Consider the following 17,755-nt stretch of genomic DNA (forward strand, 5'->3'; position numbering starts at 1 on the left):
CCCCCCAAAAAAAGGTCCAAGTTATATTCTTTCCCCAGCTAGGATCAGTATGGTAGGCTCCTTAGAAGTCAGTGCCCTGATATCTTTAACCCTAAAGACATTGGAAAAAGGAAGGAGTTCCTATTATGTGCCAAGTACTGCAACAGGCACATTATATAGTTACTCATTTAATGCTAAAGAACAATCTGCAAGATACAGGAAACTATTCCCAATTTACAGATGAAGGTTCCCAGAAAGAGACAATGACTTAGAAAGGTCACTTTCATACATTCAAAAAAACACCTGTTAAAATAAAAATGCTTGTTTTAAAAGCTGTTTTCTTACTTAATTTCAACACCCATCATGTAAAATAAAGTTCGGCTAAGAATGAAAAACAAAGCGCAAAGCCACACACACACACACACACACACACAAAGACTTTTCTAAGGAAAAATAAATCTTGAACCTAACATAGCATTCAGTTCCTGACGAGTTGTTTTCAGGGTTTTTTTGTTTGTTTGTTTTGCGGTACGTGGGCCTCTCACCGTTGTGGCCTCTCCCACTGTGAAGCACAGGCTCCGGACGCGCAGGCTCAGCGGCCATGGCTCACGGGCCCAGCCGCTCCGCAGCATGTGGGATCTTCCCGGACCAGGGCACGAACCCGTGTTCCCTGCATCGGTAGGCGGACTCCCAACCACTGCGCCACCAGGGAAGCCCCAGGGTTTCTTTTTTATGGAGTAGTTTGTTAGATTTTCAATCCTCAAACTAGCAGTTTTTAAATAGACACACAACACTCAGTTTATTTCTGATTATATTTCATCTTTGCCAATTTCCATATGTTACATGGTAATTTCCTTTTTTTTCTACACTAAGGAAATTTTTTCCCCTAAATGCCAAACCTCCTAAAAAGATAGGGATATTAAACCCAGAACACTTAAATTAGCTATGGCAACTCACATACACAAAAAATTAAACTGAATTCCATCTACTTTATAGACCAGCCAAGAACTTAAAATGCTTTTAATTTTACTTTCTTTTCAGTAACTGAAGAGATTTTAAACTGGTTATGCTTTCAATCCCAAATAAACCTTCTTTATTGATTCCCAATCTCAAGTACCAGAAACTTAAGTGTGAGCAACTGATGATTATGGCATTTCTACACAGTAAATAAAATTTCAGTCTATGAAAGAGTATCAAATAACAGCAGGTTCTCCTTACAGCTCTATAACCTTGTATATTCAAAATAACATTAGCACCCTGAGGGCAAAAACTGAGCCTGACTGTTTACTCAGAGAACATGCTGCTAAACCAGGGAGGCTTCCCTGTCCATCCCATGCCCAGAAGCAAATACGGCTTCCCTTGCCACTAAAATGAAAACCACAGCCAAGCGGCTCTCAGGACAAATAAGACACGCAGATCAATTTTCACTCACCTACACAGTACAGGCCTCCCTCAAAAAACCCAAATTCCGGTCTTCCCTGGTGGTGCAGTGGTTAAGAATCTGCCTGCCAAGGCAGGAGACACGGGTTCGAGCCCTGGTCCGGGAGGATCCCCCATGCCGCGGAGCAGCTAAGCCCGTGAGCCACAACTACTGAGCCCGTGCACCTAGAGCCCGTGCTCCACAACAAGAGAAGCCACCGCAATCAGAAGCCCGCACACCGCAACGCAGAGTAGCCCCCCCGCTCGCCACAACTAGAGAAAGCCCGCGTGCAGCAACGAAGACCCAACACAGCCAAAAATAAATAAATAAATTTATTTAAAAAAAAAAAATTCCCAGCTTCTCTTAAAAAATCTGAAGATCTGACAACATTGGTCCTGTATTTCTGTATAAAGTTTCAATACCTACTTTCTCTCCCTTCCTCCAAAGATTTGATCTCTCCCCCAACCCCTCTCCTCCAAGCCTGCATCACTCACTTAGGTTAACTGCATGGCCCCTGCACACCTTGTGAGTTTGTGACCCTTTTGCTTCTAGATACAAGAGGAAGCTGTACAAAAGCCAATTGCTTTTGATTTCTGAATGACTGTGTCCAGAAGGAGGATGAGTCAACAACGCATGACACCATTTCCTATTTACTCTACTGAAACCCAATGCTGAACAGGCTGCCTCATTCTCCCTAATGTCTGTGTGGTCTCATTTGAGCACATTTCCCACTTTCTATCCACGCTTCCCTTTCAATATATCAAATGCTAGCATTTGGGTATTCTGCCTTCTCATTTTGGCACTAAGAAGAGAGAAGACAGACTTCAAGGGCAAACTTCTCTAAAAACACCTTCCAAAATGCCCATGTAACTCTCATTTGTCATGGCCAAATTTGAGGCAGACAGCTCTCTTGTTTCAAGTATACATTTTACAAGGATTTTTCCTGCCCCACACATTTTACTATGCCTTTTACAACAGATTTGAGAGGTACAGAACTGAGTCAATAGTCTCAAATTGGCCTCTCTGAATACATAAATCCAAGAAACGGCCAAAAGGCAATGATACTTAAGGACCAACTATATGGTTCTTGTAGATGTGATGAAGAACGGCCAAGAGGGGACTCCGGTGTCATTTTTGTTTCTACCGTTTGAATTTGGGGTTTTTACTAATGGACCATGGTATCCTAGCTGTTCTCACTGTCACTGGGATTACACAAAGAGTTTCAGACAAACTGACAGACTATAAAAAGGCATAATCAAGATTTATCTGATTTCAAAAAAGCCGCGTTAAATCAATCCAGCAATCTGCTTCAAGTCAGGAAAGGTTTCATGAAGTCACTGTCCTTCTTTTGCTGGGCTAGAGCATCTTTTTCACCACAAAGAGGGCTCACTGTCATCATGCCACTGCTGGGCAGCTAGAGTCAATTTCCTCTTGTCAATATACTCGCTTTCTCTCTTATTTGCAACAACCTGTGCAAACAGGCATGGCAGATAGTAAAATATACTCCAAGAAGTTTAGAATTTGATTCCACCTCAGATATATAGTGACAAATCTAATGCCAAGGCCCGTGATACTCAAATACTGTCCAATCTAGATTCTTGGAATGTATAAATGCGGGCAGAGGGGACAACGTGTCCAACAAGATTCCTACTTCCCCTTCATACTGTCAGCTTGGGACGTGGGTTTCTAACCGGGGCACTATTTCCCAGGCCCTTTGCATCTAGGTGGCATACTGGGATTATTCCTCGGTACCAGAGATAACAAGGGGAAGTGATGTACATCACTTCTGAGCAAAGGTGGCAAAGAAGTGCAGTGTCTTCACCCGCTCTTTCCCATCTGCTAGCTAAACTCTGAGGAGTCCAAAGCTGAAGGGACAGTAAGACAGAAAAAGAAAGAAGTCTGACAGCCCACCCACCTAACAAGAATACCAACACTGAGCTGTAACTTGAGCAGACTAACAATGGGCCGGTGAAATTCTGAGATACAGTATAGCAGAGAGCATTCAGTTCCTAACTTCTATATTAGGTTTGCAATGGTGTGAGGCAGTGGGGAAAGGTCTGAGTTTAGCAAGCATGGGATAGCAATATTGCACGGTGTCTTCTATTGGAGAAATCTTAACTGAAAAAGATGAGAGGGAAAAAAACCAAACGGGTCTTCTGGTGGTAGGGACGTTTTTCGTACACACTAGTACAGTGGAAGAGTGGAGGGAAGAGAATGTGGAAGGAACAATCTAGGGGCTCCAGCGGGTGGAGGAAGCATGTGGTGGCGGCAGCCTCTGTAAGTCTCTGCTCCCTGGCTTACTTCTAGAAAGGGAATAGTCAGGCTCCCTCTAACTCCAATCAAGTATCACAGTAAAATACTAAAATATCACAACAGCTCACTGAGGACATCATTACCAACTTAGTTTGTTAAATTATTTTTCATTTCTCTCAGTCCCAACTAGGTATACCTCTCGATCCCACAATGAACAAAATTAAAATGCTGGAAAATCTATATTCAAGAGGCATAGTCTAGATCAACCCACCCACCTCTTTTTATCACCTTTACAGACACACAATGCACCATCACTTGTTAGGGCTATTTTTCCCCCCCTCTCTCACCCCCTTTCCCCTTTGGTAACTATAAGTTTGTTTTCTATGTCGGTGAGTCTGTTTCTGTCTCATAAACAAATTCATTTGTGTCATATTTTAGATTCCACATAAAAGTGATATTTGTCTTTGCCTGACTTATTTCACTTAGTATGATAATCTCTAGGTCCATACATGTGACTGCCAATGGCATTATTTCATTCTTTTTAATGGCTGAGTGATATTCCATTGTACATATACACCATACCTTCTTTACCATTCATCTGTCAATAGACAATTAGGTTGCTTCCATGTCTTGGCTATCGTGAATAGTGCTGCTATGAACACTGGCGTGCATGTATCTTTTCAAATTATAGTTTTCTCAAGATATATAGGGTGCTTTTTTTTTTTAACTATTTATATTTGGTCTCTGAGGTTCTACCGAATAACAGTTTACAGCCCACCAACTAGTACGGAAAAGTATCTCTTCCGTGATAGTACTTAGGAATTTACCACATGTAACAACAAATCCGAAGGACAAATGATGAACTGGAAAAAGATGCCCAGGTATAACCAAGACGGGATATCTAAATATAATTACCTTGGATGTACAGAGAACTTAAATCCCAGACGATTTTTACATAACCCATCCCATTTCCCCTTAAACAAGTGTGTGAGGAGAGCCCCGTGAAGGGTGCGTATGTACAGGTATCTGAGTAAAGAAATCGAAGCCACGTGACTCCAGTGCCTCCGGAGACACGCAGTATAAGAACACCTTCCAGACTGCACCTCGGATCTCTCTTCGAGACTGACAAATGCGCCAAACCTCCTAGGCCACAACCACGCAGCCTAGATATGAAGTGCCAGAGCTTGTTCAGCACTGCTAAGCATGTGCTTGTGAACTCTGGATGGGAAAAACAGGCATGTGCGTGCACTGCTCAGAGGGACCGTCCCAGGGATTAGTATCACATTCATGCTAATTCCACAGCTGGCCTGGCCGAAGAATTCCCACTCAAATCCAGGCCCCGGATCTCTGAATAGGCAGTTTATGCTTTCCCAAAGTGGCATGAATAACTAAAGGAGCTAAGCCTACCTGCCTCATGACAGCCAATAACAAACCAATCGGCCACCTAAAGCCAGGTTCCAGCCCACTGGGGCAAGCAGGGCTTGGGCTGGTTAGTCAACCGACTGCTGTGTCCTGCAGGGGCCCTTCAGCTTTATGGGAAGATTCCGCCATCACCAAGGTGCCGCCTAGTCACTGCACACAAACTAAAATCAAAGGCCAGCAGGGATCCAGTTCGTGTCAAAGCTGAGGAAGCACTAGGGTTCCTGTGTATTGGATAAGATGCAGGAGATCAAATGTTTAATTCTTACACTATACCTAGTTTGATTCAGATCTTAAAATCTCAAAATCAGATTGAGCTGCAACTAGAAACATGAGCCCCAAACATGCAGTTTTCAAAGAGCCACCATATACAGTCCTAATGCCTTCATCCGCCTACAGCCCCTGGCGTTTGTAAATTTTAAAAGGGGCTGATCTAATATGGAAATTTACTGTACATACTTTCCTGCTATACAACCCGGTCTGCACAAAATTTACATACCTGACCCTTTCCCTTCCCTGCTGCTCTAGGTCAGAGCGGATTTTTGCTAACGGCTACTATGCTGATTACTAGACAACTTCCAACAGTTTGAGGAGTCCTTCTAAGAAAACTCAATGGAGTGATTATAGTTAAATTTCCTACTGCTCAGTTTTGCCACCACCAGCCGACTTTTCCCTCATAAACATCCTTCTGTTTCTACTCAAAATGGGCTTTCTCCTTCATGACATTAATAGTACCAGTTTCCTCTATCATGTTAGTAATAATGCACTGTTTGGCCTTGCATTTGAGATTTTCAAAGCTCGGGGGGAAAGTAGGGCGGGACACAAATTTTCTCCAGACTACATCAGACTAATTTTCTCCCACTGCCATCTACAGAGCTTTTTCTTTAGAAGGACGGAGCCAACAGTGGGGAAGGACCAGAAGAACACAGCAATGAGAGGAGGGGAAATGCCAACCCTGCTTTAACCACCACCCTCTGATCCCAGGCTTAGTCAAGCAGTCATAGCCGACTGAACGTGGTGACATGTTTTCCTCGAGGACTCCCAGGCCATTATTTCCTCCACAACCTCATTTACTTCTTCCAACTTTTCCTGTCATCTCTCAACCAAACGTCTTACGCAGGAGCATTTAACTTCACGGTCAGACCAACCTTGATACCCTTACTACACTACATCAAGAGTCAACCCCTGCAGGAGACAAGACTTCCCATTCTCAGCCAACCCCTCAGCCTGGTGGCAGGAAGGGAAGAAGTTGGGTTTATTTTCTCTCCCCCAGAATGAGCACATCAATTTCCTTCACTCACCTTCAGGTCTTTTGTCTATGGACACATGTAACCTATATGATTCCTCCCCATAAAATGAGTTCTCACAAACAAGGGCATGGCACTGCTTTAAGACAACTTGCATTCTCTCTTGGTAGGGTTACAATAGTTAAAAAGCGCCTAAGGCAATGAATTACACAATAGATGATAAAGGAGCTAATAAAATTACTTGCTTGATTCTTTTTCTGATTCTCTGCTGGTAGCACACAACGTCCCTTCCCTTGATTAGTTCTAGAGCCTCCTGTTCTTAAATACAGAGATTTAAGAATGAGCTCTTGGGAGAAGATGTTAAGTGACCTACCACTTACTGAGCACCCCTTAGGTCCGATCAGCTCTGGGCTGAGTATACATAGGGCCTCAATTCAAGGCTAACAGCTCTACAGGGTAAGGTTGGCTAGCACACAGCAGAGGCAGAACTCAAACCCAAGTCTGCCTGACTCCAAAGACAATGCCGGGCAGCCTGAAAGCTTCTTTTAAAGCCAGCCCTCAGCAGAAGCTTACTGAAGCTTCTTCTATATGCTGTCACGCTGCAGGACTCAGGAACTACCATGGAGCGTTCTCCAGTTTCATCTCACTCATCTTTAAATTTGTTACAGTCCCAAGAAAGCCTATGCTGTGTAAACCTCAGAAGGAACAGCCAAAGAACTGAATGTATTTATGACAATTGACAACAGATCTACTGGTGATGGCCTGAAGTCTACTCCCAGAAGAGATCTGCTTTTCTCCAGGCTAAAGGTCACGCAAGGTACAAATTTAGAGCTTTGGACAGCCATCTGCTGATGCATCTGGAAAACAAAGGGAGGAGACAGGAAAAGAACAGAAGGCAGCCAAGTCCCTTCAGATGTTTCACTGGGGTGTGTGTGTGTGTGTGTGTGTGTGTGTGTGTGTGTGTGTGTGTGTGTGTGTGTGTGTGTGTGTGTGTGTGTGTGTGTGTGTGTGTGTGTGTGTGTGTGTGTGTGTGTGTGTGTGTGTGTGTGTGTGTGTATTTCCTGGTGCATCTTTAGAACAATCCTGTGAATTAAGATGGGTGTGTCAAACCTTAAGAAAACTGGCATGATTCTCATGATGCTTCCACTCCACTTTGCATTACTGCAAAATCAGAAAATGATTAAATCATGATGTCAAGCGTTCACATGCTCACTCAACAGAGTCAATAACAGAATGAAAGTAGAGATGAAAACTGAATCATCGCAGACACTTTAAAAAACGCAACTGCTGAGCCCTATTTACGAGAAGAAAACACATATTTGGCATAGGAGGTTCCCACTTCCTTCTACACAGGTATTAGCCAAATACTGATAAAAAACGATAGCATAAAGCCCATTTCATAAAATTTCATACACATACAGATGGGGAGAGGGAAACTTCTCATTTTGAAAATATTCAAAATACTTCTCAGATTTAATTTTTCAGATTTAATCTTTGAAACAGCACATGGCATATTAATTTCTATTTTGTCAAGGTACTCCAAATTTTATATAATAATAACACAAGTTATGATACTAAACCTAAAAATGATATATTTGATGTTTAAATGACTAATTCAAAATCACATTAGTTTCAAAAACATGTTGCTTATTTACTGTGGCAGCTAGAATAGAATATGTTTCATCTCCATAAAAAAATGAATCTTTCTCCATTTGCTGAAAAGCAGTCTCTCAGATTAACTGTGCACAGGCAACAAGCTGGTAGACAAAACACCTTTTAAACTTGAGGTTACTGAGACATTGATAAGTAAAGCTAGATTAACTCAATTTCTCTTAAGTATGATTTTCAAAGTCTTCACACCATTATCTCAACTGAACTTTATAATGAGCCTATGAGGGTACGGATTAATTTCCTCCATTTTTGGATGAAACAACAGAAAACTAACACTCAAGGAAGATGATTTAAAGCAGTAGTTCCTAAAGGTGATCTCTTTTCCTTTGTGTGATAAAGAAAATAATAACTGACCTAAAAAAAAACAGTATTTTCCAGATCCCTGCAGAAACCAGAAAAAAAAAATCAGCTAGGCTTTCAGCCCCCAAAGTCACTTTGCCCTTTGTAAAGCAAAACACAAAACATAATCATTCAAAACAGAGGCAAGGCAGTGTGGGAAATGCATTTTTAAGGTCCACCTTTAACCATCAATGAGCAAAAAAAACCCTGGAGATTTGTAATGCCAGGATTTGCTGAAATAAATCCTGAATCAAACCTGTAAAGATGAGGGATTAATGGATCTGAACGTAGGTATACAAACATTAACTTGCCCTACAACGTTCCTATCTTCAACCTACCCCATAGACCTGGGCTCTAAGCCACCCCTAGGGCCATTAGGAAATGGTATTTCACTTTCACCTCAACTAAATGACTTGAGTAAAACACACGCAGCACAATGTTTGTTTAGCCCAGAACAGAACATTAACAAGGGGTGAGCGCAAGCCCAAGTGCATGTTGGTAAAGGGGTGCCTTTCGCCAAGGAATAGACAAAGAATTGCATGGCCCCAAGATCCAAAGAGGGCTAATATGAGGACATTTCCTAATCTCAGGCAGATGACAATCTCTCAACTCCCACATGGAAAATAAACACTACTGTACTTTGCTGAGTGAGAGGATAACAAGTCATTGTTTGATAAAACCAGTATTTAAAAAATCCCCAAATTACCAACTGTTCAGAGTACACATCTGCTGCCACATTTTTTTTTAAAGATTCAAGAAAGATACGTAGATGCAATATATGCACGGAACTGTTGAGCCGAATGAAAAAGATGGAGCTAATCGAGTCCAGTACCTTCATTTTAGAAGGTAGAGAAAACTACAGAAAGGAAAAATAGACATTTCAACCTGAATAACATAGCATTCACGGCCCTGGGGAGCAAAATCCGGTCTTGGATTCCTATCCTACTGTGTCAATTCAGAGACAAATCTTAAAGAATCAATTTCTAAAAGCTTAGGAAGTAAAGAATGAAAGAGCAGTCCACCAAAATTGAAGGCAAGTTGAAGACAGTCACCATATAAAGTCTTAGAAGGGAAAGAAATAAGAGAAGTGGGTCATCTAAGGGATCTGTCAACAAATACCAGCCACACTGATTTGGCAACAGTTCACAGCAAGTCAGCAAAAGCTGGCAAATTCGAATACTAAACTTTTATCCTGTTCTCCCTTTAACTTTCGATAAAGCCTCTATCTCTGAAAGGGTGTGTCTGAAAGGGTGTGGAAAAGAAAAATGAATCACTAGAGGCAGGACGTTATTACCAATTCATGCTCCAGTTCTCACAGTAGGCCCTTAACCCGATTCTAGAAAGGAAGGGAGCAGGAGTTTAAAAGGCAACAGAAGGCAGGAGCATCGGCTCAGGAGGGGCCAACTCTGCATGGGTGCATCTGGATGGATACTGCACCCTGCCTTGGGCTTTAACCATTTTCATACAACAGTCGTTAGGTAAATCTCTAGACAGACCAGAAAAATAGCATCAGACATTAGATTAAGCTGTATGTGACATACTGTAATAACTAGGAACACTTTCTACACCACAACTTGATTTTCATCCAACGTCATAATGGTTAAAGTCCAACAGCCACGTTACAGAATTACAAAACACAATTTAGTTAAAACACAGGGTTTCTATAAACTCTTGTTTCAGATTACTAGATATTTCTCAGCTTCCCAACACAACGTATAGTAGCCCACTAAAAAAGAATAAAAATGGTATCATTTCAGAAAAGTTTTAAGAGTCTCTAAAGACTTGGTACCTACTGTATATTCGATGTATCTGGAGTGAAAGGAAAAGGCTCTGAATTATGGAGATGAGTTTACTTAGAAGACACAAGAAGATATCAAATGGAAAACATACTACAAATAAGAAAAACACTGCAGCAACATAGGCAGCAATAAGGCCTATTTCTGTGACATTTTTAGCTTTAAATTAAACCATACAGATTACTACAGCTGCCCCTTTGTTTCCAGGGTAAATTTATGCATAAAGTAACAGTATATTGTGATTTGCTTACTTTTCTGTCCCTCCCTCTCACTAAACCATAAGCTTCTATAAGAGCCAGAAACATGCCTCTGATTTACTGTTCTTTTCCAGCACAGAGCACACGGAAGTCACTTAAAACATTTTTGGAACGAGTATTTTATCAAACAATTGACGAACATTTGATAAAATGCAAAGTTGGCAAGAATGGAGGGAAAAGAACAGTTACTAACATACACGGTTGGTAATGTAAACCAGTACCACCTTTTAAAGGGTAATTTGGCAATATCGCAATACAGTAATACCATTTAAAAACAATGGCAAAGTTTCCATTATATATACTGTTAAATGGAAAAGACATGGGATATAGCACAATACATTGAGTGAAATCCTATTTCGTTTTGTTTTAAAGGCAGTGTATACTTACTCTGCATATGGGGCAACCACAGAGGGCAGGGGGAGTCATTCAAAGTGTAACCTAAACGTAATATACATATCCAGTCCCAGGGGCCCTGCCTGAATACATATCCAATTCTGGAAGGATTTATAAAAAAGCTTCACACGGGCTACCTGGAATGGTAATACTGGGGAGTGAAACTGGCATCATAAAGAGGAAGAAGTCTTCTCTTCCATCATCTACCCTTTTGAAGTGTCTTCCCTTCACATATTAAAGTTTTATTCTCCTTTTTAAGAGAGATGTTATGTTGCTAAAAAAGAAAGAAAGAGCACGAGAGAGAAAGAGAGAGAAAGGAAAGAAAGAATTATAGAAAGGAAAACAACAAATGATTTTAAACCATAACTTTTCCCTGCTTGTCTCCCACCTCGTCCACATAATATATTTTAGGAGTCAGTGGTTAGAGCACCGGTTTTCACTTTACGCTTGTTTGGGGCCTAATCAGATTCATTTCCCGTTTCCAGTCCTCCAACATCACAGTGGGAGAAAAACCTGGTTGACACAATCCTCCCCAACCCAGGGTAAGAAAAGGTCCACTGAGGGGTTCTATAATACAAACATAGGCCTGCTACCTATGCCACCTGACCCCGTGGGGTGGAGGCCAGGAGGCCAGGCACAAAGAGCCTGGGCAGCAAGTGCTTGATTTTTTGGGGTCTTCAGATGGAGCAGTTGTGCTTAAAATTTTACTTTTCTTACAAATACCTTCTAGGTGTCTTGAAATATTACCTAAATGTGAACAGGTGATGAACTTGACCATTAAGTATATTTCCTTACCGTAGTTCAAACTAAGAATTAGAATATAGGCTTTTCTAAAACTATGTAAAACAGCTTTTCTAAAACTATCCAGGAGTGAGCATATGTAAAATATATCATTGCTTTATACGCCTCTTTGTGTTTTCTGAGGAAAATACACTTCAACTTCAGCTGCCCATTAGAATCACCTTGGGAGCTTTAAAAAAAAAATCCCAATACCTGGGCCCCGCGCTTCAGACCAATGAAATCAGAACCACTGTGTCCTAACTGATGATCAAAGAACACGTTTCACATCAAAGCTGAGTACGTAATCATCCTCCTCCTTGACAAAGTGAGGGATGAATTTTCAAAAATTATACATACAAATAATTCTTGGCCTCTTTGAGTGTCCAGTAACACGGCCTTTGTCTTTGGGGCTAAATGCTAATGGAGGAAGGGATAAAACAAGCGACACAAGATACTGAGATGCTACAGCAACCACCACTGCCGGGGGGGTGGGGTGGGGGCGATGGGTTGCCGTTTTAGGTCTCTTTCCACTACCTGCTTGTCTGTGCTGCTAGTGATGCTTAAAAGGTCTTCTAAATACAGAAGCGCCTTGCTACACTGCTATTCCCAATGCCTACAGCTATTCTGGTGAGCGTCTCCGCCACAGACAACCACAAAAATGAAGAGCCCTTAACTCACAGCTCAAAGCCCATTGCGGGCCTCGGTATATTGAGATGCCATAACACTTAAATTGTTTTACCTGACAGCAATAAGGTAGGTGAAAAAACGCTTCATCATCCTAGAAATGATGCGCCACTACCATAAACCTTCTACAAGGTGTAACCAAATGCTAACAGAGGCTAAGGTTCAACCTGTGAAGTTAGACACCTCCAACCAAAAATTGCTAAAAAGCCTTGCAACCCTCTCTGTGCATTCTAGTCAAAGATTATTCAGCTTGTTTCTTGGAACGCTCATTCCAAGGAGATGGGGGTGGAGGGAGTCATTTGGAAACTGCCAAGAAATAGTCATTGGAAACATATGGAAAACCACAAAAGGCATTACCTTGACTTACATGAGCCTGAAGGGTGGGTTCACATCTCTTCCCAATGTTACAGACATGCCCTAACTAGAATGACATTCCAGATGTCAAGGGAGGGGGGCACATTTCACAATAAAATACCTGGTAAAAATGTGACAAACTCTCATTGATTCTAGCATATTAGGATACAACAGTTTTGTTATTTTACTTCCATTATAAATAAGGAGTATCATCAGTACAATCATAAGTAGGACTCCTTATCATTTTTACTTTTGGTTTCTGTTTGGAAATTAAGCCAAGGAAGAATTCAAGAAGAATTTTTGGAAAAATGTTGTGTAATAAATTAAAATGCTCCAGAACTATCATTTACAGGAATTTTACCAACATTTCTGATATATGCACTGGAAATCCTTATTAAGTCTGACTTAGCATTAATCAGCAGCAGAGAATGGAATGAAACCGTAAAACTATTTGCAGTTACTTGATTTCAAATGGGTCTGTCTCCAATCCCATTATTTCAGTAGCACATGGTGCTCTTACCTAGAAAGTAAGCTCTCACAGGTCTGAGTACTTAGCTTTTTAATAAGGGTCTATATTGGATTTTCTTGGATGAAAAAGCACCAGAAAATGAAGTCAGAAAACTGTACTGCTAATTTCAACTAACTCCCCACAGAACTTTGGAAAACTGACTTAACCATTCTAGGCCTACGTATATAAAATGAGCAGGTCGTGCTTGAAGATTTGCTGAAGTTCCTTTCAGCTTCAAAAATTTCTTCTATTTTTAGACTTTTAAGGAACCTCCACGCTGTTCTCCATAGTGGCTGTATCAATTTACATTCCCACTGACAGTGCAAGAGGGTTCCCTTTTCTCCACACCCTCTCCAGCATTTATTGTTTGCAGATTTTTTGATGATGGCCATTCTGACTGGTGCGTGGTGATACCTCATTGTACTTTTGATTTGCATTTCTCTAATAATTAGTGATGTTGAGCATCCTTCATGTGTTTGTTGGCAATCTGTATATCTTCTTTGCAGAAATGTCTATTTAGGTCTTCTGCCCATTTTTGGATTGGGTTGTTTGTTTTTTGATATTGAGTTGCATGAGCTGCTTGTGTATTTTGGAGATTAATCCTCTGTCAGTTGCTTCGTTTGGAAATATTTTCTCCCATCCTGAGGGTTGTCTTTTTGTTTTGTTTATGGTTTCCTCTGCTGTGCAAAAGCTTTTAAGTTTCATTAGGCCCCATTTGTTTATTTTTATTCCCATTTCTCTAGAAGGTGGGTCAAAAAGGATCTAGCTGTGATTTATGTTATAGAGTGTTCTGCCTATGTTTTCCTCTAAGAGTTTTATAGTGTCTGGCCTTACATTTAGGTCTTTAATCCATTTTGAGTTTATTTTTGTATGTGTTGTTAGGAAGCGTTTTAATTTCATTCTTTTATATGTAGCTGTCCCGTTTTCCCAGCACCACTTATTGAAGAGGCTGTCTTTTCTCCACTGTATATTCTTGCCTCCTTTATCAAAGGTAAATCCATGCACATATGGTCACCTTATCTCTGGGCTTGCTATCCTGTTCCATTGATCTATATTTCTGTTTTTGTGCCCATACCATACTGTCTTGATTACTGGAGCTTTGTAGTATAGTCTGAAGTCAGGGAGCCTGAATCCTCCAGCTCCGTTTTCTTTCTCAAGATTGCTTTGGCTATTCGGGGTCTTTTGTGTTTCCACACAAATTGTGAAATTATTTGTTCTAGTTCTGTGAAAAATGCCATCGGTAGTTTGATAGGGATTGCACTGAATCTGTAGAGTGCTTTCGGTAGTATAGTCAGACACTATAAAACTCTTACAGGAAAACATTGGCAGAACACTATGACATAAATCACAGCAAGATCCTTTTTAACCCACCTCCTAGAGAAATGGAAATAAAAACAAAAGTAAATGGGACCTAATGAAACTTAAAAGCTTTTGCACAGCAAAGGAAACCATAAACAAAAGAAAAAGACAACCCTCAGAGTGGGAGAAAATATTTGTAAATGAAGCAACTGACAGAGGATTAATCTCCAAAATACACAAGCAGCTGAATATCAAAAAAACAAACAACCCAATCCAAAAATGGGCAGAAGACCTAAATAGACATTTCTCCAAAGAAGATATACAGATTGCCAACAAACACATGAAAGGATGCCCAACATCACAAATCATTAGAGAAATGCAAATCAAAACTACAATGAGGTATCACCTCATACCAGTCAGAATGGCCATTATCAAAAATCTACAAACAATAAATGCTGGAGAGGGTGTGGAGAAAAGGGAACCCTCTTGCACTGTTGGTGGAAATGTAAATTGATACAGCCACTATGGAGAACAGTATAGAGACTCTTTAAAAAACTAAAAATAGAATTACCATATGACCCAGCAATCCCACTACTGGGCATATACCCTGAGAAAACCATAATTCAAAACGAGTCATGTACCACAATGTTCACTGCAGCTCTATTTACAATAGCCAGGACATGGAAGCAACCTAAGTGTCCATCAACAGATGAATGGATAAAGAAGATGTGGCACACATATACAATGGAATATTACTCAGCCATAAAAAGGAATGAAATTGAGTTATTTGTAGTGAGGTGGATGGACCCAGAGTCTGTCATACAGAGTGAAGTCAGAAAGAGAAAAACAAATACCATATGCTAACACATACATACGGAATCTAAAAAAAAAAAAAAAAAAAAATGGTTCTGAAGAACCTAGGGGCAGGACAGGAATAAAGATGCAGATGTAGAGAATGGACTTGAGGACACGGGGAGGGAGAAGGGTAAGCTGGGACGAAGTGAGAGAGTGGCACTGACATATAAACACTACCAAATGTAAAACAGACAGCTAGTGGGAAGCAGGTGCATAGCACAGGGAGATCAGCTTGGTGCTTTGTGACCACCTAGAGGGGTGGGATAGGGAGGGTGGGAGGGAGATGTAAGAGGGAAGGGATATGGGGATATATGTATATGTATATGTATAGCTGATTCACTTCATTATACAGCAGAAACTAACAACATTGTAAAGCAATTATACTCCAATAAAGATGTTTAAAAAAAATTTTTCTTCTAACTCAGAAAGACACCTGAGGGGCTTCCCTGGTGGCGCAGTGGTTGAGAGTCCACCTGCCGATGCAGGGGACACGGGTTCGTGCCCCAGTCTGGGAAGATCCCACATGCCGCGGAGCGGCTGGGCCCGTGAGCCATGGCCTCTGAACCTGCACGTCCAGAGCCTGTGCTCTGCAACGGGAGAGGCCACAACAGTGAGAGGCCCGCATACCACACACAAAAAAAAAAGACGCCTGAAAGGTTAAAAGTGAATAAACATTACAGACTCGGCACTCTCACCAATGCTGTCTTTGATCAACATTCCCTGTGGGTGTCTGATGTATGCATTTTATACCAGACATGACGGGAAACAGAAAGGAAGGGATAGCTTCCTAACCTCTACAAATCTAGGAAGATATTTCATAAACGTAAATATTTACACACACATATATGAAGCAGTTAAGTTATGGAGCAAGGCAGTGTGAGACTACAGGACAGAACAAGTCATACAGACCAAAAGAAAGGTCAGTGTGAACCAAGAAACAGGTCAGCAAGTAGTCTGGGGTGGAAATGTGGCAGGAGGAATTACCTATGCAACTACCAAGTACCAGAAACTATAATCAGTGTTTTAGTTTCATCTAATTTAAACCACAGGGCAATCCATGAGGTGGCTAGCGCCACTGCACAAGTAGGAACACTAATAGCTCTTCATGTTAAACAGCATGACCAAGGCCTCTCACAGAGCTAATAAAGAAAGGCCACTCAAAGGAAGGGGGAGTTGAACTTAATCCTATAGATTGGCCTTTTGCTTTACTGGAAACCATCTGTGCAGGGGCAAATGCCAAGAAAGTCTCTTAAACCAGGTGCCTGACCCATTCTACTTACCAAAGAATGTCCCTAAATAAGTGAGGCACAAACCCTGAAAGAACTATTTCAATTGTGTGCAAACTCAGAAGGGCAAAGGCTAGAGCTTTCCACAAAGCTTCCCATCACCCAATCCACACCATCCCTTGAAAAGAGGCGACTTTCACGCTCCTGAACCCTCCCTCTTCTAGTTCTCAAATCTCATCTCTGCTGCTCCACAGGTCAGGCTAAGACTCTACACCTAGGACTTGAAGGTTCTAGCAAACATTGGACCAAACTGTGGTTCTAACAGATACAAACCCTCTGAGAGCTACAGGGAGAGCACAGGACCAATTATGTTCATTTTTTCAGATAAGGAAGGTTCAGAAAGGTTGACGATTCAAACTCCAAAGCCACACTGCTAGTGAGTCAGTACCATGGACCCCTACGTTCTTAGAGCAGAGGCTGCATAACCAAGAGGAAAGTCCTCTCCACCAAGGTACATCGTCATCAATGTTACTTAATCTCTACAAGCAAAACACGGCTAAGCTTGACACCTAGCTCATGAGTTCGACAGAAAGCTGATTAACACAAGACAGAGAAGCCAGACTAAAAACTCATTGATCAGGAAAAAAGATTTTTATTACATTTCAGGTATTCTCAGCACCTAGCACTCAACAGAGGTGCCCAAATGCTGTTGCTGTTGTTGAATTTATAAAACTAATCAATAGAAATTACTTAAGACCTATGTTCTCATTTGAGTCCCAGTCAATGTCCATACTTTGCTTTTAAAGTCTATAACCCAAAACAAACCCACATGAGCTGGTGCAAGGAAAAAAAAAAAGCAGTGGGGTTTCAAGTTGAGCAGTTCTCCAAGTTTCAATACATTCAAACAGTTCCGACATTACCATGCATTCCACATACTATCTGATTCCCTCTTGGGCATGTTTCTGTGATTTTTCTTAAGATACCCTCAACTGATGAAAATCTGCCGACAGCAAGATGAGGGCTGTACCTAGCAGAATAAAAAGATGGTAGCCCCTCCCACCAAAAAGAAAAAACACCCAAAAGCCAGTATATTTGAAATGAGAAAAATTATTGAATCCCAAATACATTACAGATTAAGTATGAAGAGCCAAATCCTTCTCCCACCAGAATGCACTAATCAATTAACATTTATTAAATATAAATGTGAACACACACCCAGCATGGGGGTCTCCTCATTTATACTACCCAATACTTCCAAAACCTTTCTGTGCCCTA

The 17,755-nt window shown here is 41.1% G+C and overlaps 1 protein-coding gene across 11 annotated transcripts in view; it reads right to left on the bottom strand.

The window, feature by feature from the left end:
• FMNL2 (formin like 2) overlaps window positions 1-17,755 on the bottom strand; it is a 303,592-nt gene that overhangs the window by 207,143 nt on the left and 78,694 nt on the right. The window lies entirely within an intron of this gene.

This window comes from Pseudorca crassidens, chromosome 6 (genome assembly GCF_039906515.1).
Source record: "Pseudorca crassidens isolate mPseCra1 chromosome 6, mPseCra1.hap1, whole genome shotgun sequence".
In the NCBI taxonomy this organism is placed as follows: Eukaryota; Metazoa; Chordata; class Mammalia; order Artiodactyla; family Delphinidae; genus Pseudorca; species Pseudorca crassidens.